The sequence below is a fragment of the Gigantopelta aegis genome, chromosome 15 (assembly GCF_016097555.1).
Source record: "Gigantopelta aegis isolate Gae_Host chromosome 15, Gae_host_genome, whole genome shotgun sequence".
In the NCBI taxonomy this organism is placed as follows: Eukaryota; Metazoa; Mollusca; class Gastropoda; order Neomphalida; family Peltospiridae; genus Gigantopelta; species Gigantopelta aegis.
The window spans coordinates 39,441,096-39,450,551 of NC_054713.1; the positions used below are offsets into that span (position 1 = coordinate 39,441,096).

The following is a 9,456-nucleotide window of genomic DNA, read 5'->3' on the forward strand; positions in this document are numbered from 1 at the left end:
GAAAATTCCAAAAAAGCGCGGGTAAACGGCGGGAAACATGACTCTCTTAAGGTAGCCAAATGCCTCGTCATCTACTTAGGACGCGCATGAATGGATTAACGAGATTCCCACTGTCCATATCTACAATGCAGCGAATACCACAGCCAAGGGAACGGGCTGGCAGAATCGGCGGGGAAAGACGACCCTGTGAGCTTGAATTAGTCCGACTCTGTGAATGAGACATGAGAGGTGTAGCATAGGTGGGAGTTTCCTGCGGCGGCAATGAAATACCACTACTTTATCGTATGCTTTACTATCGGTCGAGAGGAGCGGGGGCCGCAAGCCACTTGCTTCTTGGAGTAGCCCCGACGTCGTCGCCGGGGGAGATCCGCACCGAAGACGGTCAGCGGTGCGGAGTTTGACTGGGGCGGTACATCTGTTCAAAACGGTAACGCAGGTGTCCGAAGGTGAGCTCAGCGAGGACGGAAAACCTCGCGTAGAGCAAAAGGGCAAAAGCTCACTTGATTTTGATTTTCAGTACGATACAGGACCGTGAGATGCGTGCCTATCGATCCTTTTGACGTTAAGGGGGGAAAGTTTACGCAAGAGGTGTCGAAAGTTACCACAGGATAAACTGGCTGGGGCAGCCAAGGTTCATAGCGGACGTGTGCTTTTGATCCTTCGATGTGGCTCTTAATAGCATTGTGAAGCAGAATTACACCAAGCGTTGGATTGTTCACCACTAATAGGAAAGGGAGCGGGGTTTAGACCGTGTGAGGAAAGGTAGTTTTACCTAACGATGACAAGTTCGTTGCACCGGTAATCTGTCAGTACGAGAGGAACCGCAGTTTCAGACATGGTATGTGCTTGGTGAATAAGCCAATGGTGCGAGGTACAATCTGGGGGATTTGACTGAACGCCTCTAAGTCAGATATCCCGCCCGAACTAATGTAAAGCCGATACGCTTTGCGCCCAGTGCCTCGGAGGCAACGAGTATGCGGCGACTTCGGCCGTCCCGTCGCCCTCGGGCTGGCGGCGGCCGGCCACGGTGGTCCTGAGCCAACAGCAAGGGACCAGTTTCACGCCGCTCGCCGAGCAGTTCCGGAGTGGGTCGTCGATATCCATCCCATGCGAAGTGGAGGCGTTAAATCATTCGCAGACGGACGTAGTTCTCGGTCGGGGTGTCGTACTTAGTGAGAGCCACCTCACGCGATCTATTACGACTAGCTTTGACCAGGAGATTTGTCCGCTACAGACGGGCCAATACCCACGGGTCGCGCTGGGCGGGTCTTGTTCGCAGGGGCCCCCGGGTCGTGCTCTCGGGGTTTTGTGTTGTTGTTTTTTTGTTTTTTTCGTGTTCTTTTTGTTGTTTGTGTTTTGGCAGCCCGGGACGAGCCGGGATGGGACACACCGAAGAGTACAAGAGTACAAGAGTACAAGGTACAAAGAGCACAAGGTACAAAGAGGCACAAAACGCACAAGACCACAAAGGACCAGCAAAGAGCAGCAAGAGACACAAACCACAAAGAAGCAATAAGAGTTTGTAACAGTCTAATAAGAGTACACTAAGAGTGTAACCGTATAAAAGAGTATATAAGAGCTGTAAGAGTTGTGGGGAAGGGAGAAAGTGTTAAAAAGCAAGGAGGGAAAAACACAGAAACGAAAACAAATGCTTGCAGGTAGCCTGAGGACGTTGTACGCATGTCAAATCTGGCAGACGAAGAGTTCTCGATCGGGGGCGTCCTCACGGCGATCTGCCGACACTTAGCTTGACAAGGAGATGTGTCCGCTACAGATGGGGCACATCCCCACATTCTAAGGGGTTGCGTTCGTCGCAGGCGGTCGGGCTTTCGAGGTCTTTTGTTGTTGTTTTGTGTTTTTTTCTTTATCTTCCGTATTTGTTGTGTTTGGCAGCGCGAGCCGGGATTGGGACACACCGATAGTATAAGCTTCATAAGGCATAAGAATAAGAGTCTACTAAGAGTGTAACAGTTAATAAGAGTATAATAAGGAGCTGTAAGAGTGTAAAGTGGAGTAAAGTGTAAAAGCAAGAGTGCGAAAAACACTAGAAAGAACACATTAGGAAGCTGAGGCGTGTACGATGTCAATCTGGCAGACGACCGAGTTCTCGATCGGGGTGTCGTCCTCCACGCGATCGCCGACACTTAGCCTTGACAAGGAGAGTGTCCGTGACAGAGGGCACATCCCAACATTCTCAGGGTCGTTCGTTCGCAGGGGTCGTGCGAGCGTTTTGGCAGCGACGAGCCGGGGATGGGACACCTAAAAAAGAAGAAGTTAAAGTTAAAGTTAAAGTAAAGTAAATTTAACGTTAAAGTTAACGTAAGTAAAGTTAAAGAAAAGTAAAGTGTAAAAAGTAAAGTGTAAAAAGTAAAGGGTAAAAAGTAAAAGTGGAATAATAAAAGAAATAAATAAATAAATAAATAAATAACTAAATAAATAAAATAAATAAAAATAAAATAAATAATAAAATAAATAAATAAATAAATAATAAATAAACACATACCATCATAATGTAGCTCTTGAAACTAAAAAGGGACTCTCATTTCCAACTATTGCTATTTCTAAAAACGAATTCATACTCAACATTAGCGGAATCCCCTATGGTGGTTTTTGTTGTGGTTTTTTTTCTTTTACTTTTTCCACCGTCATAGACGATGAGAGAATGACAATGTTACAATCATTAAGACAATTCAATATTAATTTTGGGCATTACAATGTCAATACCAACGGAAAACATTTGGAATCACTAGGAAAACATAGAGACGTAAGAATTAATAATTTGAACCCCTTTGTAATGAAATGAATGTCGAAGAGGACATTTTGTATGCTATAATTATATGTGAAGCGGGTGGGTATTGAATTAACTACGAAACGTGGGATGGGCGCCAGTTTTTTAGAGTATATTATAGTACTATACTACTACTAATACTACACTATTATAATACTACTATACTACTACTTATACTAACTACTACTACTACTACTACTACTACTTACTAATACTACTACTACATACTATACTATCTACTACTGTCCAGATACCATTACGACAGAAATTAACATTTAATAAAATTTGAGTTGGGGGGTGGTGTGATATTCCAGCGTGTTGAAAGTTGACAGGAGAAAGTGGTTCAATGTTTCCGGCAAATGGATGAAACAGGTGTGTCGCGCTTTCTGGTTTCTGGCCTGTAATGGTGCAAGGGCAACGGATGGTTGGCATGTGTGACTGAGTGGGGCGACACAAAGGTTTCGTGAGATTTGACAGTGCCATAATGCTCTGTTTCGTTTTTGGAAAGTGGAAAAATTCTCAGGTTGAGCTTCGAATGATGCTTCGTTCCTGTGTCCCGAACATTAATGATATGGCCTAGTTTCAAAACCCGACTCGTTAGAGATAGCATTCGCAGTGGCGCGCAAAACTTAGGTAAACACATGGTTGTGTATATTCAACTACACTGCGTTGAATGCGCGTTACTTGCTAATGGTGGGCATGAACTGAATGGTATTTGTTTGAAATCGCTTTTGTAAATACCACATTCCATTTTGAATTATATACTCCTTTCGGATCGGCAAAATCGATTTTTTTTTTTTTTTTTTCAGCTGTGGGATGAATTCACCCATAGGATAAGCCATGTGTTTAGGGAATTTGACGTCAACTTATCAGCATTGCGCGCGCATCTGGTAGGTGGGGGTACAGAAGTCTTATCAAATGGAATTTTTTTTTTTTCTTAACAAAGCGAACAGCGTAGCGTGAATTAGCACCCCCCCCCCCCCAATAATTTCCAAAACTTCTTACCTTACCGTTTATCATGGAGCTCTATTCGACATATCCCTTCATTTATTATATACATTTACTCTTTCCACCCAAAAATTTCCTCTTAAACTCTTTCCAAACTATCGCCACACCCCTTCTCTTCTCCTCCCCCTTCCTCCTCTCCTCTTTTTCTCTTCCCCTTCACGATCACTCCTCTCCTCCCCCCCTCTTCTTCTTTTTTTTTTTCTTCCTCCTTCTCTCTCCCACCCCCCCTCCGTCCCCCCCCCCCCGTCCTTTGACGCAGACTGTAAAGGTAAAGTCAACTTTTACTACGCCTTCATTTTTTCTTTTTTTTTTTATTTTTTTCTTTTTTAAATCTTCTTTCCCTCCTTATTTCCCTAGTATGGTGCGAACACTTCTTCACACACCGCATCTCACAACCAAGCCACCCCCACACCCCCCCAACCCACAACCCCCAAAACACACACCCACAGTGCACGACCCCCCCCCTCCTACCATTACCCGAAGTCCTCCCTATATGATTTTTTTATTTTAAACACTTGTTTAATAGAGGATAAATATGCAAGATACAAAAGGATTAGGCAAATACGGTAATATTCATTCGATATATAAATCAGAACTTTTAACATGAGCCCTCGTAATTTGAGTACATCATTCAACATAGATGTTATAATTACATTTTTTTAATTACAGGGGTTTCTATCAATCAAAAAACTTTTGGAATGACTTTGATCAGCTTTACATACAGTTTCATGATATCGAGTTATCCAATCTCTCGAGACTGCAGAAAATCGAGTATCATCATTAATCCATACGTGGGGGGGGGGGGGGGGGGGGGGGGGGGCGTAGCTCAGTGTACAGCGCCGCCTGATGCGCGATCAATTCTAGGATCGTTCCCGTCTGTGGGGACCAATGAGCTACGTCTCGTTCCAGCCAGTGCTCCACAAGTGGTGTAACAAAGGGCCGTGATATGTTACTGGTTAAGGACCACCACAGATTTTGAGAGAAAACCCGACTGTCGCAACTACATGGCAGCAAGGGATCTTTATTGCGCTTCCACAGGCCCAAAGAAGCACAAACATGGCCTTTGTTGAAACAGTTATGAATCAATGGTCGGTGCAAGTGGTTTTACACCCCATTGAGCTTGGGAGCACTCATAGGTTTGGAGTCGGGTATCTGGATTAAAAAATGCCCATGCATCGACTGGGATCCGAACCAGTTACCTACCGCATGTAGACGATGGCCTAAAACACGACGCCACGAGGCGGGTCATACAGAAAACATGTTACTGTGGCAGGCTACTGTAAACTAACACTTCCTGTTTATGCGACCCCTTGCCCCGCAGTTTCTCTTAAAAAGAAAAGCAAATTAATGGCATTTGATGTAGGGTATCACCTTGAAATAGAACATTAGACTCGTGATAGCTCAGTTGGTAGTGCGGAGGACTGTAGAGTTAATTGTACATCGATATCCTTAGGCACTGGGTTCACATATTTTACCATATTAAAGAGCAATAAAGTATTTCAATTTTGATCGAAGCAACAGACCAATCACGACTTTGATATTACCAGTCGTGGAGCACTGTTCGGAAATTGGAAAGAACAATAAATCTCTTCGCTGATGGGGCTCTCTCGCTATTTTTTTTTTACGGTGTGAGCATGATCGACTCCTATAAACTTCGGTCACCAAGTCTAGACCCACACCCCGCCTCCCGCTTCCCGCCTCCCGCCACAAAAACACAAGTGAGGCAAATGTTATATTTTGAAAGTATAATAATTTGGCGAATAAAGAAACCAAGAATATACTCCAATAAAAAACCATTAAAATTATAAATATCACAGTTCACAACAGCACTAGGGGTGAAAGGTGCGATTTTATAAAGCACCACTCATAACGAAGGTGAATAAATTTGACCACAAAGAACATGTTTCAATAGCGTGTATGCCCACCATGTGCAAGTATGCAAGCATGGACCCGACGTCGGACAGATTTCCGTCAATGGCAATACGGTCTGTCCGCTGTTGGCCACAGATACCGCCCCAAACCATCACAGATCCACCACTAAACGGTTCAGTCTCCTGACACAGCACGGAGCTGTTCTCTCTCCTGCACGTCGGTATATCCGAGTCCTGCCATCAGCTCTGAATAACTGGAACCTGCTCTCATCAGAAAAGAGTACACGTTGCTAGTTACGATGTTGACAACGTTGAAACTGACGTGCCCAACGTAACGTCGAAGTCGATATTGCCTTGTCAATGTCATCCCTCTGAATGGTCGATAGGCCCTGATACCATGCTGTCGTAGTCGACGACGTACAGTGTGATGACTGATGACATGTCTAAGGCCAGTCGCTGCAGATGACGTCATAGTGAGGAATCTGTTACGTAAGTGTAAGATGCGGATATGGCGGTCCTCGTTGGCTGTTGTGACGCGGGTCTTCCACTTCATGGTCTGTCTGCAGTCTTGCCAGTCACCCTGTAACGCTGTATCAACCTGGTGATCGTCAATTTTGTGCAATTCAGGATTCTTGCCACATGGGCATAACTCGCACCCAACTGCACCATACCAATAGCCTTGCCATGTTCTCTGGTGTTTTACTGTTGACTGAGGCATGTTCTAAGCAATGGCACCCTTTTTTACACCCTTATGTGCACGAGTATCATGTTTTTCGTGCAGTATTTGATGAATAAACTCATTTTGCACGTGCGGCGTCGCCCAAACGCAGCAATGTGCGACTATTCGTCATTGATTGCATTATAACGAACAATACTGGCACCTATCTAACCTTCCATGAACGTGTATTGTGTTTATTTATAATAAAAATAATTGGTATACTTTCTTTTGATCGTCAGTTTCATGATATCGAGTTATTCCAATCTCTCGAGACTGCAGAAATCGAGATATCATACATTAATCCATACTTGGGGGGGGGGGGGGGGGGGGGGGGGTGGGCGTAGCTCAGATGTACAGCGCTCGCCTGATGCGCGATCGATCTAGGATCGATTCCCGTCTGTGGCCCCATTGAGCTACGTCTCGTTCCAGCCAGTGCTCCACAAGTGGTGTAACAAAGGCCGTGATATGTACTGGTTAAGGACCACACAGATTTTGAGAGAAAACCCGCTGTCGCCACTACATGTGCAGCAAGGGATCTTTTATTTGCGCTTCCCACAGGCAAGATAGCACAAACCATGGCCTTTGTTGAAACAGTTATGAATCACTGGTCGGTGCAAGTGGTTTACACCTACCCATTGAGCCTTGTGGAGCACTCATTCAGGGTTTGGAGTCGGTATCTGGATTAAAAATCCCATGCATCGACTGGGATCCGAACCCAGTACCTACCAGCCTGTAGACCGATGGCCTAACCACGACGCCACCGAGGCCGGTCATACAGAAAACATGTACTGTGGGCAGGCTACTGTAACTAACACTTTCCTGTTATGTGACCCCTGACCCCGCAGTTTCTCTTAATAAAGCACTTAAGCAATTAATGGCCTTTACTGTAGGGTATCACCTTGAAATAGACATTTATGACTCGTGATAGCTCAGTTGGTAGTGCGGAGGACTGTAGAGTTATGTACATCGATATCCTTAGGTCACTGGTTCAAATATTTTACAATATTCAAGCAATAAAGTATTTCATTTTGATTCGACGCAACAGACCAAATCACGACTTTGATATACCAGTCGTGGAGCACTGGTTGGAATTGGAAAGACACAATAAATCTCTTCGCTGATGGGAGCTCTCTCGCTATTTTTTTTTTCGGGTGAGCATGATTCGACCTCCCTATAAACTTCGGTCACCACTGTCTAGACCCACACACCCGCCTCCCGCTTCCCGCCTCCCGCCCTGCTAATATCCCTGCACACACATCTGGATGTGCATGTATTACCGAGACTCTAGCTTCTATTGGAGACTTGAGAAATCGAGACTAATTTACATATACAGACAACATGTCTTGTGCACAGACTCCTGGAACTAACGTCTTCTGCTAACTGAACTCTGACCTCGCACTTTGAACTAATACATCACTGAACCAATTAATGGCCTTTACTTTAGAGTATCACTTTAAAATATACATTTATAACCCGTGATAACTCAGTTGATAGAGCGGAGGACTGTAGAGTTATGTACAATGATATCCTTAGGTCACTGGTTCGAATCCGTTTCGCGGAAATTTCTATTACAATATTAAAGAAATAAAATATTTCATTTTGATTAGACGGGATAGGGCGAACCTCGACTTTTGATATACCTGTCGTGGAGCACTGGTTGGAACGGGAAAGACCAAATAAATCTACCACCTAATGGGAGTTGATGCTAGGAGCCATCACAGTTCACTGTGACTGAGTGAAGGAAATGTTTTATTTAACCACGCACTCAACACATTTTATTTACGGTTATATGGCGTCAGACATAGGGTTAGGGACCACACAGATATAGAGAGAGGAAATCCGCTGTCGCCACTTCATGGACTACTCTTTTCGATTAGCAGCAATAGATCTTTTATATGCACCATCCCACATACAGGATAGTACATACCTGTTATTGTTTTCCTAGCTGATCGAGACAGGTTTTAGTATATGATATCCATGTATTACCGAGACTCTTTGTTTCGACTGGAGTCTTGAGGCTATCAAGACTATTTTATATATACAGATGTCCTGTGGGCAGGCTACTGTAACTAACACTTCCTGATATCTGACCTCTGACCTCGCACCCTAAACTAATAAAGTACTCAACCAATTAATGGCTTTTACTGTAGAGTATCACTTTGAAATATACATTTATAACCCGTGATAGCTCAGTTGGTAGAGCGGAGGACTGTAGACTTATACATTGATATCCTTAGGTCACTGGTTCGAATCCGGTTCGCAGGAATATTTTTCACTTTTAATTACAAAAATTGAACGGAATAGCACAAATCACGACTATTGATATACCAGTCGTGGAGCACTGGTTGAAACGAGAAATGTCAAATGAATGTGTCCACTGGTAGGCTCTCTGTGAATGAATGAATGAATGAGTGAGTGAGTGAGTGAGTGAGTGAGTGAGTGAGTGAGTGAGTGAGTGAGTGAGTGACCGAATGAATGGAATGAATGAATGAATGAATGAATGAATGAATAAATGAATGAATCGATGTATCAGTATTTAATGACACTTTAGCACAAAAATACATTAAAAGTTAGTTTGTTTTGTTTAACGACACCACTAGAGTACACTGATTTATTAATCATTAGTAGCAAGGGATCTTCTATATGCACTATTCCACTGACAGGTATGTGCTATTATGTCTGTGGGATGGCTTGGTGCACATAAAACATTCTTTCCTACTTCTGAAACAATATAGTGCGTTTCCTCTGATGACTACATGTTAGAATTGTTTCACATTCAACAGCCGATGATTGCACTTTTTCAAAGCATTAAAGTTCGCGAAACACTCCCGTTTGATATTATATTTACAACAGAACAAGAACCAATAAATATATACAATACCACTTTTTTCCACAGAAATTGAGATGTACTAAATAGTAAAAGGATAAATAACTTCACATTAGTACTAGATATAGATTTCAGATCAACAATGACATTAATAAGAGGTAGATTTCATATGAATAAGATATTATATATTTGAAATTACCGCTGACATTAATAAGAAGTTGAAGATTTGAAATCATTATGGACA

At 43.3% G+C, this 9,456-nt stretch overlaps 1 non-coding gene across 1 annotated transcript; it reads left to right on the plus strand.

The window, feature by feature from the left end:
* The first annotated feature begins 8,563 nt into the window (after positions 1–8,563).
* Positions 8,564–8,650, plus strand: Trnay-gua. Its single transcript is given in 2 exon segments — positions 8,564–8,600; positions 8,615–8,650. It is a non-coding gene; the product is annotated as a tRNA-Tyr (tRNA).
* Positions 8,651–9,456: the final 806 nt, after the last annotated feature.